This window comes from Anabrus simplex, chromosome 9 (genome assembly GCF_040414725.1).
Source record: "Anabrus simplex isolate iqAnaSimp1 chromosome 9, ASM4041472v1, whole genome shotgun sequence".
NCBI lineage: Eukaryota > Metazoa > Arthropoda > Insecta > Orthoptera > Tettigoniidae > Anabrus > Anabrus simplex.
In genome coordinates this window covers 26,299,076-26,325,844 of record NC_090273.1, presented here as the reverse complement: position 1 = coordinate 26,325,844, position 26,769 = coordinate 26,299,076, and positions in this window count along the sequence as shown.

Here is a 26,769-nt window from a genome sequence, read left to right as displayed (position 1 = left end):
CTACGCTACTTTTGATTAGTACCACAACATGACAAATACCATGGTTCTACTTTCCTAGCGATAAGTACCATTATGAGAGGCCGTTGACTTGGATTTTGGACCCCTTTAGACTACAAGCACCATCGATTCAGTATTGTGCTTTAGAAACAGTCCCTTGGTCAGTAATACTATTGTTCTACGTCAGTCTCTATGAATGTGAGGCATTGCCTGTCGGATCCACTGATTGTTTTAAATTCATATCCATCCATTCATTCTTCGTCCTCACGTTTTGAATTCAGGTCAGTGGAGGATTTTGGACTTTTAATTTGTCATTACATTTCGTCTCATTTCGTACCATTAGGGGCCGATGCCCTCGATGTTAGGTCCATTTAAACAACAAATATCATAATCACCAACAACAACAACAACAACAACAACTTTCCCAGTCCTATCCCTTTCCTATCTCATCGTAGGTGCGACTTAAAACAAATTTCGTAAAGAAAATTGTGTAAAATATTCGTGCAAGTAACAAATATGTACATCATAAATTAACCATACATGAAAGATACTGTAAGACAGAAGTAAGAAAATAGCGTTTTGAAATCTACACCCAAACACTGTGTAAAGTTAATAGTGTTGTTTCTTTGTCAACTCTCCTGTTTCAGTTTTAATTAATATTTTCATTAACTACCTTTGTTCTTCAAATTTGCTTAGAAACATTTGTTAACATACCGTATCTTGAGCAAAATTTATGGCATGTTTATTCCTATAGTCGAAAAGTGAAAAGAGACTCTATGACAGCTAGTGCCAGCGGGACGGGCTACTGTAGAACCATTGCTGAAAAGCGAATGGTCTGTCAAATCTAGGTGGACAACAGGCTTGTCTCCATGGCAACCGCAGTGGGCCCGCTCATGTTACCATAGCAACCACACACCGACACCCTTCCTTCAAGGCGGGTAGTAAACGACGCTATCTGCGTTAGCTGCCAGAACACTTCTTTTAATGTTAGGACTACAGGACTTATTCTAATCAGAGTCTTAAGAGAGCAAGAGTTGACGGAGGGAGATCGCATATGAAAATGAAAGACATGAAATTTTAAAACAGTCAACGGATGCAATGCCAAACTCAGGTTGGACACTGTTGTCACCACATGACAGTACCAATGTGTGGTAATAACGCTGATAAAGCATAACCATCTGAAATGAAATTACATTTCTGAATATAAAATTCTGAATCATTCGGCTAGTGATGTTGCGGAGAGCGGACGCCTACAATGTTCCTAGCTCAATATAAACAGAAACACACAGTCGTGTGTGAGGTTAGGGTGGGTTTTGTGTACCATACTCCCTGAGCGTTGTATATGAAGTAGACCGGAGCTAGGTTCAGAGAGATTGATTAATCCCACAAATACAAGAGCGGCGTTTGTTTGGTAAACTAGGAGTTGTAGAGTAGTCACGAAGGTTTGCCTAGTTACCTCCAACGTAAACTGTGGCGAATACTTTTCATGTGGAAACTATCGCGGCTACAGACATTTAACGAATGGTTATAAAACTGGCCGGGAAAATATTTACAATATTTACAATAGGGATTGACCATTGTTGACGCCGACGCAGCGCTGTGCTCGATTTATCAAACTGTGAGTCACGCATAACAACTCCACCTGAGGGATAGCTGTAACTATTCCAGTATGTGAGAATTATTGGAGTACACCTGACCCTTCAATTTTCCCCACACGTAAAAATCACTGGGAGAGAAGTCAAGCGATTGAGGTGGCCATTCGATTGAACTGCCTCTGCTGATTGTCCTCTCCTCAACGAACACTTCATACACTCATGGCAAGGTTGTCAAGGCGCTGTGTGTTGTTGCTCCGTCTTGGTGAAAATATCCATATGTCGTTCAGGACATTCAACGTTAAAAAATTACCATTGTGGTTCTCGCAGTAATGTCGCTACCTTATTGCTAGCCGGCCAGTGTCTTGGAAAGGTGCGGTATCCAACTGATGAGCCCATGCCGCACTGGGGCGAAACACTTGTAATTTTTTGACGATTGAGTTTCCTGAATTTTATTTAGCTATCTAATTTGGAAGCCATATTATTGGTCACGATGAACGGCTGCTCGTTAGTTTCTGGAATATCTATCATTAGATACAATAAGTAAATTCGACCTTTAAATGTGCTACGATGTGATTTAATAGTGATTCCGGTGACAACCACGAGATGTTAGGTAAAAAGTGAAATTAACGAAGAAGAGTGAAGAAGAGTACGTTCTTTAACTGAGGAAGTCCATAACGAGGAAGAAACATACGATAATCACTATCTGACCATCCCAGGAGAGGTGGCATTTGCTTGAGTAATGTTGGAGGTGGCGTGGGGTCATTTCTGACCCCTTTGACTTAGTCCACTTTAATAATATTCCTATATGCAATTGAAAAATGGACAATAAATAGCTCAGAAAGAAAGAGAAGAGAAGCTTTTGAAATGTGGTGTTACAGACGAATTGTGAGGGTGAGGTGGGTAGATCGAATCACAAATGAAGGGATACTGTACGGACTTGGTGAGACGATAACGACTTGGTGAAGTTTAGCCAGAGGAAGAGACAGAATAATAGGGCATATCTTAAGACACTCAGGTCTTTTTCAGTTATTTTTTGAGAGAATTGTAGGCGGTAGAAACGGCTCGGGTATACCAAGATATGAATACGAAAAACATATTAGAGTAGCTGTGCTGTCTAGCAGTACGTAGAAACGAAAAGGTTAGCACAGGATAGGGTGGCATGGAGAACTGCATCAAACCAGCCTATGGACTGATGGCTCAAACATCAACATTCAATTCGTGTGTTTGAAACTATTGTCTTAACAAGTGAGTAAATGTTTTTCGTCAAAAAATATGTATTATGAACTGCGTTTACTGTCGGTAAGAGACGCAGAATCAACGAGCGTTATACAATTATCACTCAATCTAAATTGCTCAATTCTGATTTCTTATTCAAGTTCTTTTCTGTGATTATTTGGGCTTACAAAGGAGGTTTAATTCTCTACTAAAATCATAACGTAGAGAATTGTCTTGTTTTTAAGAAAAGCTGTTCCAAGCCTGATGATTCTTTTTTGCTGCAGATGTTACACCCTTCAAAGGAGATTTAATGCTGTAGGGTCGCTTTCATGAGTTTGAGGAGGCTTTATTGTTTTCCGTTTTGTAATACCATCCTTTCCTTCAAGAATAAAAAATCATCGTCACTAAGATATTCATATTTCTCTTCTTCCACACTCTGTTCCGTATCGGTATTAAATACTGCCACCTCTAGTTCACCTTCACTCTCACTATTTTCCCACCTCAGGTTATCTTCTTTCACAGTTTGTAGCAGATATAATACAGTGGTTTTTTACTTACTTTTTAAAACGTAAATTATTATTATTGTCATCATCATGATCATCATCATCTATTTATAAAAAGGTTTTAGTGAAAGCGGGTTTTGCAAATCCGTCCGTCCGTTCTACTGGACCGATTTGCTCCATTTTTATTTTATTCTCTTCGGAATTACCTGCAGGTGAATCATGAGACATTGATAGATGTCTAAAGTTAGCCTACTTTGAGTGATGATAAAATCAAATCATTAAATGACCACTCTAATAATCGCAGGAGAAGGCTTACCCTCGCTCGCAATACATTCTGCATTTCGAGCGTTGATAAGCGACTAACACTTTTATTAATATTCTCATATATGTGATTCTCATCCTTAGCATTGCCTCTGCATTCAGCCATGTTTGATTACTACCTGTTCAGCCAGAGAGTATTTATTTCCTCTGATTATGGAAGAATACTATTCTCTGCTAGATACTCGGATTCTCTGACCTTCCCCAAGTTCTAAATATACTCAACAGATGGCAGAACGTTCCTAATAACTTTCATGCTACCAAGAGAAAATAATCGATGTACGCACAGATAGGAATCAAGTCGACAAGCCTTCTGTATGACGATTAATAAAGTTCGGGAACAAACTCTTGGAAAAGTGGCTGTCTACTTACCCCAACCAGTATTAATCCATGGGCAATGGTATGTTGCACTATCTCGGGCAGGATCGTTTGGAAATAAACTACATTACAAATGAATCAATTAAGCTTCACGGGTATTATTGAAAAGGCATATCAAGACGAGTTATCTGACATGTTTATAATGAATGCTGTGGAGCCGCACGGGTCCAATTATTATTATTATTATTATTATTATTATTATTATTATTATTATTATTATTATTATTATTATTATTATTATTATTATTATTATTCCTTTACTTACATGGCGTGACTCAGGCTATGAAGTCTGTTGTTCTGCCAAGCCTTGCCATATAATGTACATAGAGTTTAACAATATATTACACATATTACAAGCACGTGCTCTCTCTCACACACACACACACACTATAATACTAAACTGTACACATAGTTGTAAATATAATTTAAAGGAAAGAAAAAGGAAACCTATATAAAACAATCCAGAATAAAGAAAAATTTTCGTAATGCAACAATAAAAGCAAAACAAATTCAGCAAAACTTAGGGACGCACGAAGGAAATAACAGAACAAGAAAACAGATTGAGTGTATTTACACTCAACTTGATCCGTCCAAGTACCGCTGCCAACATTTTTTTTTTAAATGCCGGTTCAGATAATGTGTCCCTTAGGTGACTCGGTAAAGAATCTCATCTTCAAATTATACCGACAACAAAGGAATTATTGTGGAGGTTGGATCTGGGATTTGGTATTTTGGGGGTTACGTTAGCTGCGACTATGGTGGGGATGTTATGAATGGTTGAGAGCAACTGGAAAGAATCTCTTATTATTATTATTATTATTTATTTTCCACTAATTGTAGTTACAATTTAGGGATGGTGAATGGAGAAAGGGCATAGCCCCATATACACAAAAGTGCCTCCATCACCACTTAAAATTATAATATACAAATATACAATTACATTCTACATGATGTTCTTATATACAGTTAAAATATTTACATAGGCATATTTACATACAATAATACTCACAAGACCTGTACAACATTCAAGTCATGACGACACACACACACAGAGGGTGTCTGCTTGTGTATTATTTTCTGGAGAAGAAGCAACGATTGATGGCTACAATGGTGGTTTACTTTAAGCCAATTTAGCTCATGGAGTGCAGGAGTTACATGACAAAATGTTTGACAATATTCAATACATATCCGAGTAGAGCAAAAATTCTCCCAAAAATGGTGTAGCCCTTCATCCTTCCTTCTCTTCATTAATATTAGGTCTTTATTATTTTTATTGTTATAATGTAGTTGTGTACAATAATTAGCTTTTACTCATGCAAATAGATCGCTGTTTATGGCCATACTTGTATGTCAATTACTTTATTATGCATTGTGTGCTTATATTCTTCAGTTTGTATGTTTCTTATTTTCATTATGACATTTTCTCTTTCTTTGTACGTTTATGCTCCGGATTTCTTTTTATATCTGCCCCCCGTTGACTCATCACTCCCCGCTCCGTGGCATAGCAACAAAGACAACACTTCGCTCACGTTACCCGTGAAGGTTATAAGATAAAACTTAAAATTAAAAAAATAAGAATTAAGAAAATTAGTAATTAATAATTAAGAAAATAAACTCGTAGCTTACAACAGGAGATATTGGAAATGTTCTCCTCCTGCATCCACACATTTTCGGCATCGTCTTAGGAAACTCCGATTCGCATACATAAGTTACGTAATTGAGTCTATCTCGATTTGAACATTTTCGTACCCTGCCATACTGAGCTCTTCGAAACCGTGGATTCTTGTCCAATTCGTCTTAGGGATTTTGTAGCCGTATCTTCTAATCTTTCTGTGATTTCATTTACATTTTCCTCGTTAAGCACAGGTTTTTTAATTCTTTGTTTCATATCGAGTAAAGAACCAGTTCCTCTCAATTTCTTTACGAGATTCCGCACGATCTCTCTATGTGGAGGGAGTACACATGGAAATTGTTTTAGAAATCGTCTGATGGTTTCCCTGTAAGACTCTGTTTTCACATAATTATCGTACATAAGTACCCTTTCCTCTACCGTGTACACATGTGGAGGCATTATGAGAATTATACTCCAAAGTAACAATTCACATCTTAAGAAAAGTTGGAGCGACAGATCAACACGTTCTAAGCACGGACTTGAACAGTGAAGTGCGGGCATTCCCGTGTTGTCGCTGAACTGTGTAACTGGAAGTGATGAGTCAACGTGAGGCGGATAAGCTGGGCGCGCCTGCCGGCCAACCAATGAGAAAAACTCACTGTATGTTCTTCAAATCTGGTATTTATCTTATTTATTCTTGAATTTATAATAGAACAGTGTATTCCTTTTTTATACGTATTATCTTGTACTTTGCGAGGTTAAGTGCAAGAGAGGGCCACGATCCCTAACTTCGCCACTATTGAAGACAAATAAATAACATAAATAAAATATATAAAACATATAAATCCTATCCACGGGAGTAATGGCGCGAATTTTAGCTGAACAAATTGCAACGCGGCTTGATATTAAGACCCCTTTGTCAGACTCTATCCCACCTTAACATAATCCAGAAGAAATACGATGTACGAAGTCCGTTTGTCGTAAAATGTGCAAACAACAACTAAATACAACTGTGATAGTTTCCAGACCCCCCCTCCTAAATCTTATGAGTTAACTGACTATGATTCAGTAGATTCTCGCAAATGTTATTGACTGTGCTGCCTTAAATTCTTTTTATTTTATTTATACAATAGGCGCAAATGAAGCACCCCTTTAAGTTTGTAATTGAAAGAGTTTTAGACAAATAATATTAGCATTTTTTCTGCTGATTAACAGACTGAGGGGGCGATAATTCAACGTTCAAAGGAAAGATTTATTTTTCTGCTCTTTCTTTACATGAATACCTCCCTAGTAGCTATGGTTGGATCGTTCGTGGCAGAAATGTAGCAAGTGAAAGTCAAGAAGAATATTCAAGACACAGAGGAGAAACTGTGTGTAAGTGTGTACTGACGAGAAACCAAGGATAGAAGATGAATTACTCTCTTACCAAACATGGGACTACAAGGAAGCTGATGTTAAGGAAGGGCAATTACAAAGGAGTGGTAGAGGGATGGTGACAGAAGAAAAATATTAGTGCATTTCGCCTCTCTTCTGAGCCTGGCACAAGAAAAGAAATGACTATAATAGGACTTGCTTTGGTTTACGACTTCCGTGTACGATGTGGGAAAAGCTAGCTCCACAGAATATATGTTATAAAGTTGGCTAAAATGTACCAGAAGAAAGAATGGATGTCAAGAAATATATGAGGATGGAAGGGACGGAAGTGCGTGAGATATTTGTTTCACTGTCGAACCTACAAAGAATACCGAAAAAGGACACTATCAAAAGGGGATTCATCTGTTGTTTAGAGTCTCTGTGTAATTACATCTCTGAAACTATTCTTATATTTCTAGAATATATTGTCGTTGCGACCGTAGAAACCGCTACGTAAAATATTTCAGCTTAGAAGTTCGGTCGATAAGGATCTGTCATCTAAGGTTAATTATTGTGCGAGCTACTGTATATCAGAGAATACTCGTCCTTAGTGACATACGTGCTGCGGGTTAGTATTTCTCATGACATACTGGTTTTCGCAGGCGCAATGCCGGTATCATTTTAAGCTATTAGTGGGCTATCTTTGAGTTGAAGCTATTGAACTAAAATATATATCCATAGAATAACGACACTGTCCAATACAAACAAAGAATGTAATTTTATATAATTACTGGTTGCGTCATCCGTTATTTGTGGGAAGAGACACATTTTCGTACACATTAGACACAAATGGAGCATAGATTTTGAAGCGGAGGAAACATCAAGCTCATTGACGAATTTCCTAATAAATTGAATTTCGTGTTCTGATTTCTGTCTCGAGGACAAACACGGTATTCCACATAATATCGAGTTAATGCTTCTCTTTCCCGCTATCCAACGAATAACCATGAGTTTGCAATCAATGATGATGATATTGGCCTCAAGTTACTTCCTCGGTGGTATGCAAACACATGTGAGCAAAAGATGGTGGAACAAACAAACGAACGACGTGAAAGCCAAATTCTACTAACATAGTTTTAAGTTAAAAATCACGGTTGAGTTGGAATGTGACTTCATTAAAGCCAGGGTTGCTTTTTTCCAGTCCTAGCCCTTTCCTATCCCTTAAGACCTATCTGTGTCGATGCGGTATATAGAAAATTGTAAAAACACAAACAACTGGTAAATATGCCAAAAGAAATGAAAATACTAATATATACAGACAGTAAACTTACACCTACTTTATCTATATAGTTGAGGTTTGAATTAATAAAATGAACTGAGGATACACTGTCGAGTCCTAAAGCTATTGTTACGAATCAAACACTGTATTTTTGACCGATTTATTTTAATTTAGGATGAATCAGTAAGTATACAGAGAGAATTATATTTAAGAATAGTAGGCAACAGTTCCCTACTTAGTGACTATTTACAAAGTCTCTGTTTTCCTCATAGTAGGTAGTCAGGCTCCCTGGTATTATCTGTAAAGGACGATAATCCTTTTTAACAGGCCTCAATTCGCTTCGCATGCTCAGTCGCTTCACGCAACACCTGCACGCAGACAGGTTCGAACACACAGTCATTTCTCGTGGCTGCTCAACGCAGTGAACTACTCAACACTGACAACTAAACAGCGGTCACATAACAGCAACAATTCAACAGAGCCAACCGGAAATGTGATAATACAGTTACACAAGCTCTCCATGCATAGTGTGTAATCTTACAGTAGATAGTTTACCTTTAGACAAAATATACTTTGGATACACTCTAACCACCACCTCGGTCTGTCCACTTCCCTGCCTAGAATTCTGGTTACGACAAAAGAAAATTACTTGTGTTAGCTTTTTAATGTCGCATCAGAAAAGTGACTTTCTGGTGACGGAGTTATAGGACTGGACCGAGGATATTTTAAATACAGCTAAAGGTAAATTATAGAAGAGAAAAACAGCAGAACATCGTTTTCAAGCCGCTGATGGATTGTAGCTCATAGTCTCCTAAACGCAAGCTTGTAAATACACTGTGAAGGCATCTGACTCAATTACCTGTCCGGCTCCATGACTGAATGGTTAGCGTGCTGGCCTTTGGTCACAGGGGTTCCGGGCTCGTTTCCCGGTAGGGTCGGGAATTTTAACCATAATTTGTTAATTTCACTGGCATAGGGGCTGGGTGTATGTGTCGTCTTCATCATCATTGTATCCTCATCATGACGCGCAGGTCGCCTATGGAAGTCAAATCAAAATACCTGTATCTGGCGAGCCGAACTTGTCCTCGGACACTCCCGGCACTAAAAGCCATCCGCCACTTCATTTTTACTCACTTACCCAACATCGTTTTCAAGCCGCTGAAGGAATGAAACTCACAGTCTCCTAAACGCAAGCTTGTAAATACACTGTGAAGTCATATCACTCAGTTACACAAATTAAAATGGTCATCGGTTATCTCACTAATGAATTTTAAAAATTAAAAGTCTACATTCGTTGTTCAGTTCACGTAAACTGAGATTATACACAGCAGCTCAATCCTGTAGCGTTACGAGCAAAGATTGCTAACGTTTCACTTAGGGTGCTATACTTACATTCTTGGTGCTTCCTTTGGAAGGGCTAGATAGAGGAATCCATCACCTTCCACTCCTCCAGCGTCCTCCAAGATCTCAAGTCGTTTCTGAGAGATTTCAATTTTCAACATTATGCTTGGAAGTGCAATAACTAACTTACTCACCAAACTCAAAAACAGTCGATAATATCAAAAATGATTAATATAATTACTGGTACATATACGACGCCGGGGGTGCAAATGTCGTTTTTAATAACTTCTGAATTACTCCACAAACGTTTTAATGCCTGAAGGTCCACCAAATTCATTTACACACGGAGTTAGCTAATACATAAATTCATAGATCTGTAATCGATGAGCCAAAAAGTGCTATTTTCAACGCTTTGTGATGGAAAATAATGTGCAACCCGCTGGCAATAAAACAATTTTAGCATGGAACAAAGCAGAGGCTTCTCTCTCATTACATAGAAATGTAAAGTCTTTATTTAAAACAAAGCGTAGACGAAGAGGTGATAGTATTTACCAGCCACACCTGCTACAAAACAAAATTATTTCCTCTGTAGGAGAAAGAATTCAACGATGAATGAAAATTTCCAATGGAATGAACTCTATTATATATATAAACCACGCCCAAACCGTTTTTCATGTTTAAGTGCCAAAATGGTTAACTGGACACTGCCGCGTCTAAACTCGCCTTTTTCAGCTTCTACTTGGTACTCAACATCTCTTTGGCTCGTTACTAAAAAGCTCTCAAAGCTTAAAAATAAATTTAAAACAACATTAATTTCATTCATCAGATTTCTCATCATTGATCCCAATTCAGGACTGCTCCCAGGTAACATATTTCCTATCGATTTTTACATAGACTTTCAGAAATGATTTCTAAGAACTTGGAAGCTTATCGAAAATTATTCCTTGATTAATTATTCCAGTCCTTAATTACTCTTCCTATATAAATTTGTCTTCTTGAATTTCAATATTCATTACTATTATTATTATTATTATTATTATTATTATTATTATTATTATTATTATTATTATTATTATTATTATTATTATTATTATTATTATTATTATTATTATTATTATTATTATTATTATTATTATTATATTCAGTATTACCTTCATATTATAATCTTTCCTACCTTTAAAAGCTTCAGTCAAGCTTATTTAATCTTATTCATTTCACGCCACTGAAATCGTATTTCCAGCCAGAACACACTCGCATCGCTTCAGGTTTATTTATATACGTATTATGCATGCTATTTAGCAAATGACTACAGAACTATAAAATTTAAAAAGTTAACAATGCAATGTACCCAAATCCAATGTGATTGTTGATGAAGACGTATAATATCAGATAAATACTGCCTCGTTGAAGTGCAGGTCCTTTTTCGGATGTATTCTGTGATAACAAAATATCAAAAAGAACCAAAGGCAAGGTTTACAAAATCTTCCGTGGATCTGGTGTGATGTATATAGCAGAATGCTAGACCACCAAATAGGTACACGATCAAAACTGCGCTTAAATGAAATGAAAATACTTAGATGGGCAGGGAAGGCGGCGATGGTGACGGCTCAGACATTTCGAAGAATGAAAAAATGAAATGGCATATGGCTTTTAGTGCCGGGAGTGTCCGAGGACATGTTCGGCTCGCCAGGTGCAGGTCTTTTGATTTGATACCCGTAGGCGGCCTGCGCGTCGTGATGAGGATGAAATGATGATGAAGACGACACATACACCCAGCTCCCTGCCAGAGAAGTTAACCAATGATGGTTAAAATTCCCTACCCTGCCGGGAATCGAACTCGGGACCCATGTGACCAAAGGCCAGCACGCTAACCATTTAGCCATGGAACCGGACCGAAGAATTATGACATCAAGGGTAGGGCCTCAAAAGGCGTTAAAATTAAAAACAGACTAGGCACAGTTTTGAACTTCAAATCATCATCATAAAGGCCAAATAGATTATTAGATGTCGCCGTAACAACTATCAGCCTGATAACGCGAGGGTTGCTAACTGTGAAGTGGTTAGCCGCTTCGACTACCTTGGATCTGTTATATCTAACACTGGGGACTACGTACCCGATGACGAGGTTTTCGACGGGAACGCTTACTCGCATATGGAAAGACACCTCCATTACTGCGACGACAAAGCTTACGCTTTTTCGGACACTCATTTTTACCCATTCACCTACACGGCAGAAAGCTGAACTTCAGCTCTTTGGAAATCAATCACTACTGATCTGCATTTAGGGCAGTCGCCCAGGTGGCAGATTTCCTATCTGTTGTTTTTCTAGCCCATTCTTAAATGATTGCAAAGAAATTGGAAATTTGTTGAACATCTCCCTTGGTAAGTTATTCAAACCCCTAACTCCCCTTCCTATAAACGAATATTTGCCCCAATTTGTCCTCTTGAATTCCAACTTTATCTTCATATTGTGATCTTTCCTACTTTTAAAGACACCACTCAAACCTATTCGTCTACTGATGTCCTGCCACGCCATCTCTCCACTCACATCTCGGAACATGCCACTTAGTCGAGCAGCTCGTCCCCTTTCTCCCAAGTCTTCCCAGCCCAAACTTAGCAATATTTTTGTAATGCTACTCCTTTTTCGGAAATCGCCCAGAACAAATCGAGCTGTTTTTCTTTGCGTTTTTTCCAGTTCTTGAATCAAGTAATCCTGGTGAGGGTCCCATACACTGGAACCATACTCTAGTTGGGATATTACCAGGGACGTATATGCCCTCTCCTTTATATCCTTACTACAACCTCTAAATACCCTCAACACCATATGCAGTGATCTGTACGCTTTATTTACAATCATATTTATGAGATTACCCCAATGAAGGTCTTTCCTTACATTAAGACCTAGGCACTTACAATGATCCCCGAAGGGAATTTTCATCCCATCAACGCAAAAATTGAAACTGAGAGGAAAACATAAGGGTCCAATAATACGGCATTGAGTTATAGTTATTGCAGGGTCAGATAAAGCTTCGCCTACTCTAATTCTCTGAGTTCTATTTTCTAGAAACAGAGCCACCCATTCAGTCACTCTTTTTTCAAGTCCAGTTGCATTCTTTTTTGCCAGTAGTCTCCCATGATCCACTCTATCAAATGCCTTAGATAGGTCAATGTTGTGCTACAGAAGAATATTGCGAATGAGTCATTCCTGAAATAGATCGGGTACTTCGGTCACATTGTTAGTTGACCCTGTGGACTGGAGAAGACGACCACGGTAGAATTCCAGCCAAATTCACGTAAGCCTTAAAACGTGATGAGGAAATAGAAAGTACGTAAACCTTGCGTGGAATTCTTCTAGGGGAGATATGTGTTTATCTCGATGTTGAGGGACCCACCAGCACGCTACTCCCCCACCCCCGAAGTACCTAATAAAGAGTAGCATCAGCTATTCTCCATGTCTGGACTAGGCAGTAGCAAGTGGTGGTGATCATTGTTTTAAGAGGAAGTACTACTAGGCAACCATCCTCTATATAACACTAACCAGAGAGAAAAAATGGAAAGAATCGGACACTTCGAAAAAAGAAGGTATCGGCCAAAGAAAGATGAGGGCCACGAAGGGCATGGAAATTAATTATTCCGTAGGCCTCGACTGCTCTAATACCGTCGGGGTCTGAAAAGAAAAAGAGTTAACCAAAGGAGGTCGGATATGATAGATGAAAATGAGGAGCATGGCACAAGTAAGTGGAAGCAATGCCAGGACTCGCGGTATCAGGACCCTGTGGTCGCCAACCCATGCTCGCAAGTTAATAGCCCCTAGGCCCCTTTTAGTCGCCTCTTACGACAGGCAAGGGATACTGTGGATGTTCTTCTACCGTCCCCACCCACAGGGGACAGGTAGTAGCAGTGCTATTGGCTAACATGTAATCGGATATGACGTCATTCCCATCAATGATGAGAAATACATCTCATTACGAATCCGCACGGAATAAATAGAAAATAAACAGAGCCTGTGAGTGAAACAATTTAGAATAAAGAGCAACAATATTTTTAAATGAAACTTACCTCAGTGTAAGTGTATGAACTTTTTCACCAACAGCCCATCTGAATTAATTCAGCTTTTCACTCCTAGTCCGCATAGGAAGCGCTGTTATCGCAGGCTACCTGGCCCCTTCGGCTCTTTTCTATGCCCACGGCGCATACTGTCCGAACGGCAGAAAGGAGGTCATTGAACTCATCTCGTCTTGGTTCCTAACTAGACAGATTGGCAGCCTTGCGCACCGCGCGATCTCGTGAGAAATAAGCATACCACCAAGCTGTCAGCGGAGAGAGGGCGTGGAATGACATCAGTAGACGAATAAGTTTGCGTGGAGCTTTTAAACGTAGGTCTGAAGTCGCTTAATTGCGACCATTGTCCAGTATTCGGGAGATAATGTATCCGAACCCCACTGTCGGCAGTCCGGAAGGTGGTTCTCCGTGGTTTCCCATTTTCACACCAGGCAAGTGACCCTTAATTAAGCCGATGGCCGCTTCCTTCCCACACTTAGCCCTTCCCTTTCCCATCGTCATCATAAAACCTATCACTGTCGGTGCGACTTAAAGCCAATTGTAAAAAAAAACGCAGTCATATCGCGAGGCGATGCAAGCGGTGGCCCTTGGTACTGATGTTGCTTGAAATGCATTAGAGTTATGCCATGATGGTTGAAGGAAAAGTGGCTGGACGATTTAATCTTTTCGGCTAAACAAACCTCATGTCAACTATGTCCTCGATCTAATCAAAGACGATCTCACAAAGGAATCTTCAAGCAGATATCTGGATCCAATAACTCTTGGCGAAATATTAGGCATAATGGTATGAGTACAGCAGCCATTCAGGAAGGATGTGCTCCGCAGTCTTGGAGAGCGTTCCTCATTCACAGACAGCTACATCAGCAGCGAAGGTAGTGAGTGCGCGTTCACGTCTGACGCAAAAAATGTGGTTCCTAGAAAGCGTCAATCATGTGCCCTCCGTAGTAGTGAAAGAATACTACTCTCTATGCATTGTTGTGTTTACTACTGCTAGAGAATGAAAAGGAAAATTCTACTCCAACGCTGAATTTAATTTAATTTGATTTGATTTGATTTGATTTGATTTGATTTGATTTGATTTGATTTGATTTGATTTGATTTGATTTGATTTGATTTGATTTGATTTGATTTGATTTGATTTGATTTGATTTGATTTGATTTGATTTGATTTGATTTGATTTGATTTGATTTGATTTGATTTGATTTGATTTGATTTGATTTGATTTGATTTGATTTGATTTGATATGATCTGATTTGACTTGATTTGATTTGATTTGATTTGATTTGATTTGATTTGATTTGATTTGATTTGATTTGATTTGATTTGATTTGATTTGATTTGATTTGATTTGATTTGATTTGATTTGATTTGATTTGATTTGATTTGATTTGATTTGATTTGATTTGATTTGATTTGATTTGATTTGATTTGATTTGATTTGATTTGATTTGATTTGATTTGATTTGATTTGATTTGATTTGATTTGATTTGATTTGATTTGATTTGATTTGATTTGATTTGATTTGATTTGATTTGATTTGATTTGATTTGATTTGATTTGATTTGATTTGATTTGATTTGATTTGATTTGATTTGATTTGATTTGATTTGATTTGATTTGATTTGATTTGATTTGATTTGATTTGATTTGATTTGATTTGATTTGATTTGATTTGATTTGATTTGATTTGATTTGATTTGATTTGATTTGATTTGATTTGATTTGATTTGATTTGATTTGATTTGATTTGATTTGGTTTGGTTTGGTTTGGTTTGGTTTGGTTTGGTTTGGTTTGGTTTGGTTTGGTTTGGTTTGATTTGATTTGATTTGATTTGATCAAGGATAATGTCAAAAAAGGGATCTTCAAGTAGATATCTGGACCCAATAACTCTTGACGAAAAATTAGACATAATGCTGAGGTATGTAAAGTAGAATGTTTTGTAGAAATGTAAACCGAATGAGTGGCTACATTTAGCTGTCAGCTTACATTCGAGAGATAATAATTCTAATCCCACTGACGGCAGCCCTGAAGATGATTTTCAGTGTTTTCCCATTTTCTCACCAGGCTGCATCCTTCCCACTTCTCGCCCTTCTCTATCCCATCGTTGCCATAAAATCTATCATTGTCGGTGCGATGTAAACAAAATAGTACATATATAAAGTCAATATTTGTTTTACAACACCTAAAAGTGAAATAACATGATATAAGCTTATAATACAGCGCTAATAAACGATATGAAATGATTGTAGATTATATTTTTCTTGCGTGATTCCTGGACAAATTCCAATATTTCTCTCCAAGCACCGATCGGGTTGGACATGGGAATAGAGGCGCGCAGCTGTGAGCTTGCAATCGGGAGACAGTGGGTCCGAACTCCACTGTCGGCAGGCCTGAAGATGATTTTCAGTGGTTTTCGATTTTCACACAAGGGAAATGCCGGAGCTGTACCTTAATTAGCGCTTCGGCTGCTTCCTTCAGACTCCTTGCCCTTTTCTAACCCAACGTCGGTGCGACGTAAAGCAAATTGTCAAAATAAAAAAATCTTTCGAAGCATTATGTTTAGTTGACTGGGCTTGCTACATCGACTATTTCGATCAGTTTTCACTTTTGAGGAAATACAAATTTTGCTTCAGATGTTGTACAACATGATTATCATTTTCTCCTCGCCGACTGCTCTCAAAGTGGTCTGACCGTGCGGTCGCCGCAAGCTGCTGACGCCGTAAACGAACCATTTCCTTTAACTAGCCATTGTGGTAGTGTATTGCGTCGCATGCGCTGAGTCCGCCACGTGCGTCAGCCCTCTCCTAGGAATTACACCTCTGTGGAGCAAATATGCACACAGGCCATGTTTTGTGATAACCAAGTCCTGCGAGGGAGTTCAAAACCTTCTAGAACATGAACAGTCTTACCACTCGGGAGCTGTACGTAGCTGTACGTAACCACTACTGGTTCCATTCCTCTGACAGACTTAAGTCTGCCTCTGGCTATTCTCATTGGTGGACCGAGCTCGATAGCTGCAGTCACTTAAGTGCGGCCAGTATCCAGTAATTGGGAGATAGTAGGTTCGAGCCCCACTGTCGGCAGCCCTGAAGATGGTTTTCCGTGGTTTCCCATTTTCACACCAGGCAAATGCCGGGGCTGTACCTTAATTAAGGCCACGGCCGCTTCCTTCCAATTCCTAGGCCTTTCCTAACCTATCGTCGCCGTAAGATATTTCTGTGTCGGTGCGACGTAAAGCAAATAGCAAATAGCAAAAAAAAAAAAAAAAAAAAAAAAATCTCATTGGTGGGTGACGCGATTTTCGACCATCGATACTGAAATCTTTCTTATCCCTGTGTATCGGTAGCAGAGTATTGGATGATGTTGTATTGTACTCTGGAAGTGACATTTTATGGCGGGGTTATATTTTTAGTGGCTTTACGTCGCAGTGACACAGATAGGTTTTATGGCGACGATGGGATAGGAAAGGCCAAGGAGTTGGAAAGAAGCATCCGTGGCCTTAATTAAGGTACAACCACCTTATTTGCCTGGTGTAAAAATGGGAAACCACGGAAAACCATCTCAAGGACTGCCGTTATGGCGGAGCAAGACTTCTTTTTAATATGGATATATTTTGGACTGGGGTCTCTCTGGATTTAAAGTCATCAATTTTCAGATATCATTGTAACCATGACACCCACTCTCCGTCTACGTACAGTAGCTCAGTGCATTCTTCCTGTAACTAAGATCTTGAGAAAATATCTTAACCAGTAAACCCCGTTCTCCTCCTCAACCCAGAATTAAAATCTTTGAACTGGCCGGAAAACGAACCCAGGGTCTTGCCCTGAGAGACCTCTACAATCTAGCATGTCTTTCATTTTCTCACATTCTTTATGTGGATGCATTCATTTTCCCTTCGATTTATCGGAACTGTTTATCCCCATCCCCATGTGTATGGATTCAAAGGTCGCATTATACCCTCTGGCACTATGGCGGGAGAGGGGATTAGTCAAAGAATCTGTACTAATGTTTTCATCAACATGTCCGTGATTTAAAGCTTTTCCGTGTAACGGAGAAAACAAGCAAGTACGATTTTTTGCAGATAGTTTTTAATTTTTTATGTATGGTGGCCATAGAATATGAAGGGGTCGGGAGTCTGTAGGAAGCTATCGTGGTCGTACTTAAGGTTCAGCACCAGCATTTACCTGGTGTGAAAATGGGAAACCACGGAAAACCATTTTCAGGCCTGCCAACAGTAGGCTTCGAACCCACTATCGCCCGAATAAAAGATCATATTTACATGCCCAAACCGCGTTGCCACCTCCCCCTCTTGGAGCAAATTTGTTGGAGCAACATGAGAAAAAATATTTCCAGATAACGCTGTATTATTATATTGCCGGTCCGGTCGTGTAGATGGAGGCAGGAAATTTGATCTGAAGACTGCTTCGAAGTGAAATAGATGGCCCCCGATATAGAAAACCAAGAATGACGCCCGAGAGGATTCGTCATACTGACCACGTGTCACCTCGTAATCTGTAGGACTTCGCGCAGGACAGTAGTCGCTTCGTAGACCAATGCCGATCAGGGCCCAAATATCTCCGGGCTTGAATTATTTTTCTTCTTTCTCTAGTTGTAATTGTGAATCACCTCCACTGTTATGACACATGCATGTATTGTTCGAGACAGAAGCCTAAGGTTGCTACAGGGATAATTACCGTGAACATGTTTCTATAGCTGATGTTAATGGCGCGAGGACCAGGAAGAGAAAGGTCAATGGAGCTTGAGACCGGCCGCTGATTGATGAAGTTATCGACCAGAAGCAGCGCACAAGCGGGGGAGTTTCGGGGGGGGGAGAATCAATACACCGGGGCTAGACAAAAACTACACCAGCTTAGGAAAGAAAAGTAAAGCAAGACCTTGTCGTCCAGAGTTGCTAAGTTCAGCATCAGAAACACAAACCATGTTGAAAAACACAAGACAATGATTTCACCATCATGGACCTTCTGTTGTAGCGTTCTGTCCTGTCAGTTGAGGCTCGATTCTTGGTTCAGCCAGACAGATTTGAAGGACTGGAGCAAAAACACTCATACTCAGATGTTGGTGTTAATAATATTGTTCATTTTTTCAGAACAATATGTACCCAGCTTAAACAATACTGTCCGACACCGGGCTGGGTAGCTCTGGCAAGCATGAGTGCAATTGGATTAGACTTAATGGGTGGTTATATTTCTAGGAAATAGAAGTCAGAGAATTAGAGTAGGTGAAGCATTATCTGATACTGTAATCATTAAGAGTGGAATCATTTAAGGCAGTAATGTTGAAACATTATGTTATCCTATATATATATATAAATGATATGAATAAAAAACTGGATTCAGATATGATGATTTTTGCGGATGATTTTATTCTGTATAGAGCAATAAATACGTTACAAGTTAGTGAGCAACTGCAACACGTTCTCGACAGTGTTGTGATATGAACAGGAAGCAATGGTATGTTGATAAACTCTATAAAAGTCAAGGTGTCAGTTTCACTAACAGGGAAAGTCCAGTTTAAATTACTGCGTTCATGAGGTGAGAGTTCTTTATGAGGATCACTGTAAGTGCCTAGGTGTTAATATAAGGAAATAATTTCTTTGACGTAATCACATGAACCGGATTGTAAATAAACGTTAGAGACTTCTCCACATGAGGGTATTCAGGTGTTGTAGTAAGGATGTAAAGGAGACGGCATATACAGTAAGTGTCTGGTAGGACCCCGACTGGAGTATGGCTCCATTGTATGGGACTCTCACCAGGATTACCTGATTCGAGAACTATAAAAAAAATTCAAAGAAAAGCAGCTCGATTTCTTCTGGGTGATTTCCGACAAACCAGTAGCCTTACAAAAATCTCCCAAACTTTGGACTGGGAATGCTTGGTAGAAAGGAGACGAGCTGCTCGACTAAGTGGTATATTCCGAGCTGTCAGTGGAGAGATGGTGTGCTTTAGTAGACGAATAAGATTGAGTGAAGTTTCTAAAAGTAGGACTGAAGTCGCTTAAGTGCGGCCAGTGTCAGTGGGTTCGAACCCCACTGTCGGCAGCGTTGAAGATGGTTTTCCGTGATTTCCCATTTTCACACCAGGAAAATGTTGGGGCTGTACCTTGATTGTGGCCACGGTCGCTTCCTTCCCACTCCTAGTCCTTTCCTATTGGATCGTCGCGCTAAGACCTATCTGTGTCGGTGCAACGTATAGCAACTTGTAAAAATAGGAAAGATATGCAGATAAAGTTGCAATTCAAGAGGACAAACTGGGTCAAATATTCGTTTATAGGAAGAGGAGATGTTCAATAAATTTCCAAATTTTTTGCAATTATTTGCAAAAAGACTAGGTAAACAACAGATAGGGAAACTGCCACCGATATGAGGTCTCCTTGTGGATGAAAATCGCGTGCAAGCTCGACTCAACTCGAAGTCCCATCTCTTCCACCCCCAGACTGCCCTACTCTGTGACCGCCATACAGACAACTTTGCTCATGACCAAGCAGTTACCAACGCCTAATACATAATTCTCTTTTTGTAGCTCAGGTGTACTCTTTGGAGGTTGGTGATTTGGGAGCGTAGATGTTTTGCTCGCAACAATATGGCGTTTCTCATTTTGTCCCGTATTCGGTGCACTCATTTAAAAAGTACGCTGAATGTTCAATTTTTCATAAAGTGCAATCTCTATTCATAAATCTCGCTCTCTAGAGCACAGTACCTTCGGCGAAATGTGTCCGGTTTTCTTCAAGGAGTAAAAAAGTATTTTGAGGATTTTCGTGGATTCAAACCTCTTCTCCAGGCAAATGCCGGGATGGTACCTAACTTAACGCCACAGCTGCTTCTTTCCCTCTTCCTTGTCTATCCCTTCCAGTTTTATCATCCCCGAAAAGTCCCCTATTCAGCATAGCAGGTGAGACCGCCTAGGCTAGATACTTGTCCTCCTCCTACCGAGCTCAGTAGCTGCAGTCGCTTAAATGCAGCTAGTTTCCAGTTCGGGAGATAGTGGGTTCGAACCCCACTGTCGGGAGCCCTGAAGATGGTCTTCCGTGGTTTCCCATTTTCACACCCGGTAAATGCCGGGCCTGTACCTTGATTAAGGCCACGGTCGCTTCCTTCCCACTCCTAGCAATTTCCTATTCAATCGTCGCCATAAGACCTATCTTTGCCAGTGCGACGTAAAGTAGATTCTAAAAAAATAGTCTTCCTCCGCAACTTGTATTCCCGACCTCAAGTCTCGCACTCCAGAACACTGGAGGAAAAACCAAACCTCGAGGGAAAACAGATGAAATAAAATTTTAAAATATTTCTTTTCTAAAATTAGTTGCTACAACTTGTGGATTGCAGGAGGAGAAAGAGCAAGCCCCCACACACACATCTTCGTTGATTAAACCTGCGTGTGTTACATACATTCTTATTCAAAAACAAACAGAACACCTTGAAAGACTAGAGATAGGAAGCTCATATGCACAGGACAAGTGCATTGGTATGTTCTGAAGAAATGAGTAGAATTTGAACCATGTCGGTCCTCAGATTCAAAGTCCACAGCCATATCTCGGCTACCACTACCGACTGGTAGAATGTGCCTGCGGCTCTAGTTGTCGCTATAAACCTCAGGTAATGGATCAGTGTGACTTGAGCAGACGTACAGGATGCCTCGCAGACGTATGATAGAACCATACCGTCAAATGAATGAGTTTGAAAGAGGGCGCATTATTGGCATGAGAGAAAGTGATGCATCCTTCCGGGAAATTGCTGCTCGTGTGGGATGAAGTGAGTCGGCAATGCAACGGGTGTGTACAGAATGGTTCACAGAAGACCGTAGAACACACGGTGAGATGTATCTTCTCATACAACCCTGACTACCCCCCGAGAAGATCGACACCTCATCCGAATGGCATTGCAGGACAGATCTGAGTCCTCCTCGGCTCTGGCGCAACAGTTGAACAGTGTACCACATACAGTAGTACTCTATCAGGAGTGACAGTCCGTCGCCGTTTATTACCGTTTGGGTTACCGGCGCGTCGTCCACTTCCCCGCCTTCCTTTGACTAATATGCATAAACATGCTAGAGTGCAATGGTGTGTGAAACGACGTCACTGGGGACAGGAATGGCAGCAGATAGTGTTTTTGGACGAATCCAGCTTCTATTTGTTTGAAAATGAAGGCCGCATTTTGGCTCGAAAGCAGGGAGAGAGGCATCGAATTGACTGCATTCGCACAAGACATACAGCACCAACTCAAAGCCTTATGGTGTGGGGTGCTATTGGGTACGACCACAAATCACAGTTGGTGCGTGTCCAGTTTGACCAGTGTGACCAGTTTGATCTACGTGAATGACATCCTGCGATCCATAGCCATACTCTTTCTTCACGACACCCCAGACGCCATATTTCAGCAAGAAAATACGCGACCACATGTTTCTGCACGAATACGTGCCTTCTTGTTGTCACAGGATGTCAGACTGTCGCACTCGCCCACCCGATCACCGAACTTGTCGCCAATCGAAAATTGTGTGGGATATGGTTAAACGACGGGTGTGGCGCTGTGACCCAATGCCAGCCACAAAAGATGAATTGTGGAACCAGGTGAATGCAGCATGGATGGCTAGTTCCCAGGATGTCATTCGCGCCTTATACGTGTCGATGCTATCAAGCATGGCACAATATAGCAGTGCCCATGGATGACCCAGTGCCTACTAGGCAACAGGACACATGCTGAACCAAGGTGACTGAAATGCTAATCGTGTCTGCAGTACATACTAATGAACATGTCCTGTGAATATGAACTTCCTATCTCTAGTCTTTCAAGGTGTTCTGTTTCTTATGAACATGAGTTTTTACACCTCAGCATTGCTGGTGTATAACCCCCTTAATACATAGATTATAAATAAATGGGATAAACTCACACACACCTTCGTTCCAGGGAGCAAGAGTATACGTCATGTTATATCGGGTCATCATAGATCAAGTCACTGATTTAAATGTCAACATGGCAGGTTCGATCGCTGCTCAGCCCGGTGGTATATGAAGGTGCTCAGATACGTCAGCCTCGCGTCGGTAGATTTACTGGCACGTTAAAGAACTCCTTCGAGACTAAATTCTGACACTTCGGCGTCTCCAAGCACCATAAAAGTGTTTCGTGGAACATAATGCAAATAACACAAATATTAATTTTCAACATTTGGCAGTATAAAACCGTCTACATTTAATAGTGTCTCTCTTTCGAAAACTTTAAACTTATGTCTTGAAATGCAGCTACTTCTGATTTATACTGGTATGAAATATGTTTCCTACAGTTTCAATTCACATGGGTTTTAAGGCCCATTGGAGACTTCACGTAAGCAGGTAGGTTCATTTTTTTACCAATGACGGTAGTTAGAAGTGAGTGGTTTTTAATGCATAATGGAGTGCTCATTAGCTAATTGCATGCCCGTAATTGCTATATCACTTCATTACAGTGATCGTTTTAATTTAAAAATTACCTCGGTCTACAAAATGCGCCGCGGCTAGTATTCCTGGTGAGCGTGACGAACCGGAAAGAGTTCGTTGGAAGTCGTTAGCATTACAGACGGTTATAATATCCTCCTGACATCTTAGAAATGTAGCGAGTACAATATGAAGCGTACTTCTTGCCGTATACTCTGAGAACAAGGTACACTGACCGCGTCAACAATGAAGAAGTGTCGTGGCGCAGAAGAATACCTACTTTACATGTCATATTTGCTCACTGATGACTCCAGCTGGTGGTGGTTATTGTTTTAGAAGGAAGTACAACTAGGCAACCATCCTCTATTAACATGGAAAATGGAAGATATCTGATATTAAAAGACAAGGGTCACGAAGGGCGTGAAAATAAGACTCCGTAGGTCTCACGAACTTAATACCTTCAGGGTCGGAAAAGAACAAGAGTTGACCCATGGAGGTCAGATAGGAAAGATGAAAGCGAGGAACCCATATAAGTAGGAGCAATGCCATGACTCAGATCAGCGCCCCGTGGTCGCCAACTCGCGCTCCCAAATTAAGAGCCCCTGGGGCCCCTTTTTGTTGTCTCTAACGACAGGCAGGAAATACCGTGGATGTTATTCTACTGTCCCCACCCACAGTGGGTGGAAACAAAGGAAGGGGTCCGACACTTAGAAAAATGAAGGTATCGGCCAAAGAGAAACAATTGCCTCGAAGGGATAAAATGCACCATATCAAGCAATATCTTACTTGACCAGTTCGTAAGAGAAGGGGCGTACGGGCATTTCAGGTATCCAGATGAATGATCTGAAGTAAAAGCTTTGTATGTCTCTCTTTAAAAATCTCTGAGATGTAGACAGTACTGTTTTGAGCGTGGATGACATTATCTTGATTGTGGGTTCGAACCCCACCTTCGACATTCCTGAATATGATTTTTCGTGATTTCATATTTTCACAACAGGTACCTTATTTAAGGGTATGGCCTTCCCAGTTTTACCCGTTTCCCATCCTCGCGTCGTCCACCTCGATGGTGAAGTATTGTTAGCGCTATTAGCTGCCGTCCGTGGAGGCTTGGATTCGATTCCCCGTATTGCAAAAAATGTAAGAAGGGCTGGCATCCGTTGGGGGTGTGCCTGAAAAGAGTTGCATGACCTCTGGACGAGGACACGAGTTACATTTAGTTCGGATCCTTGGTATATGTATAAGTCTTTGGTTCGGAGAGACCCGGCTTCGATTCCCGGCTAGGTCGGACATTTTAATACTAAATGTTTAATTATCTTTGGATTGGGAATTGGATGCCTGTGCTGTCCCGCAGTATCATGCATCTTAGGCAACACACAAAACGCTATCCTTCCACTACAATAAAACGCTATTTCTCAGGCACTGAAATTTGCCACCCACCCTCTCCGGAGGGTCTGCCTTATAAGTACTGTACCAGGCTAGCAGTAGCCACATGGAAATATTTTCTTTGTTTTTTTTTGCGAGTTGTTTTACGTCGCACCGATACAGATAGGTCTTATGGCGACTATGGGACAGGGAAGGGCTAGGAGTGGGAAGGAAGCGGCCATGGCCTAAATTAAGGTACAGCCCCAGCATTTGCGTGGTGTGAAAATGGGAAACCACGGAAAGCCATTTTCAGGGCTGCCGGCAGTGAGATTCGAACCTACTATCTCCCGAATACTGGATACTGGCCGCACTTAAGGTACTGCAGCTATCGAGCTCGGTGGAAATATTATTTATCCCTGCGTCATCCAAAACTTTCATGTATCGGTGCGACTCAGTTAAAAAAATATTTCATCTCGTGATATATTGCATATTGGTTTACCATATCGTATCGTATCTTTCTGTATAGCATCGTTACAAATATTGAACCTGAAGATGCAAATTTTGTATCTCTGAGAGAGACTATCGCTGCTCTGAATCAAGAGTAGACTGCTAGCTCGCCGTCAATCACGTTAGTTTTTGCACTCACATGCTCACGTGACGTACCAATGAAAGCCTGGATTGAATAGCGTTTGCAATAATCCTAGTTTCGTGATAACATCTCTGGAACACGATGTGTTCATACATGATGCAGAGACGTGATCACATACTCTCATTCTGGATGAACTTAGTATTCCAGAGAGGTATCTGAGAAAAATACCTCGTGTTCTTGTTTCAGCTGCAGGTTTAAAAATTGCCATCAGATGGAAATCACAAGGACGTTGAACTCAAAATAGAAGTAAAAATGAGGACTTACAATATCCATATATATATAACTGTAGCCTCCGTGGCTCAGGCGGCAGTGCGTCGGCCTCTTATCGCTGAGTTCCGTGGTTCATATCCCGGTCACTCCATGTGAGATTTGTGCTGGAAAAAGCGGAGGCGGAACCGGTTTTTATCAGCGTACTCAGGTTTACCCTGTCATCTTTCATTCCAGCAACACTCTCCAGTATCATTTTATCTGTCAATCATTCCCCGGAGGAGTGCAACAGGCTTCGGCAGCCGGCACAATTCCTATCCTCACCGCAAGATGGGGGCTTCATTCGTTCCACCCCTGACCCGGTCACTGAGTGGAAAACAGATTGTAGGTTTTCCTCTTCATGTACAAAAATGTCCAAAATGATCGCGATTATGTACCATATGTACGTTCCAGCATAACTCTCAACTAAACTTTGTACACATATGAATTGCTATGTGGAGAAATATAGTGTAGGGGTAAGGCTCCTCAAGCGACTCTACACATTTTCGTTTGCAAAAATCAAATGATCATAAATATGCCTCCCGGTCATGGTCATCCATCAACGGGTGTTAATTTCAGATGTCAACCAGCCATAAGATATAACCTGCACTAATGCTAGGTAACAATGTCTGACCATCCATCCATACCTTACATCACAGCCTGCACGGTTGCTAGGTAACATTGTCTGACCATCCATCCATACCTTACATCACTGCAGCACGGTTGCTAGGTAACATTGTCTGACCATCTATTCATACCTTACATCACTGCAGCACGGTTGCTAGGTAACATTGTCTGACCATCCATCCATACCTTACATCACTGCAGCACGGTTTCTAGGTAACACTGTCTGACCATCATCCATACCATACATCACAGCCTGCACGGTTACTAGGTAACATTGTCTGACCATCCATCCATACCATACATCACAGCCTGCACGGTTACTAGGTAACATTGTCTGACCATCCATCCATACCATACATCAAAGCCTGCAGGGTTACTAGGTAACATTTTCTGACCATCTATTCATACCTTGCATCACTGCAGCACGGTTGCTAGGTAACATAACCGAGCTCGATAGCTGCAGTCGCAGCGGCCAGTATCCAGTAATCAGGAGATAGTGGGTTCGAACCCCACTGTCGGCAGCTCTGAAGATGGTTTTCCGTGGTTTCCCATTTTCACACCAGGCAAATGCTGGGGCTGTACCTTAACAAGGCCACGGCCGATTCCTTCACATTCCTAGGCTTTTCCTGTCCCATCGTCGCTATAAGACATATCTGTGTAGGTGCGACGTAAAGCAAATAAAAAATAGCTAGGTAACATTGTCTGACCATCCATCCATACCATACATCACAGCCTGCACGGTTACTAGGTAACACTGCCTGACCATCTATCCTTACCTTACATCACTGCAGCACGGTTGCTAG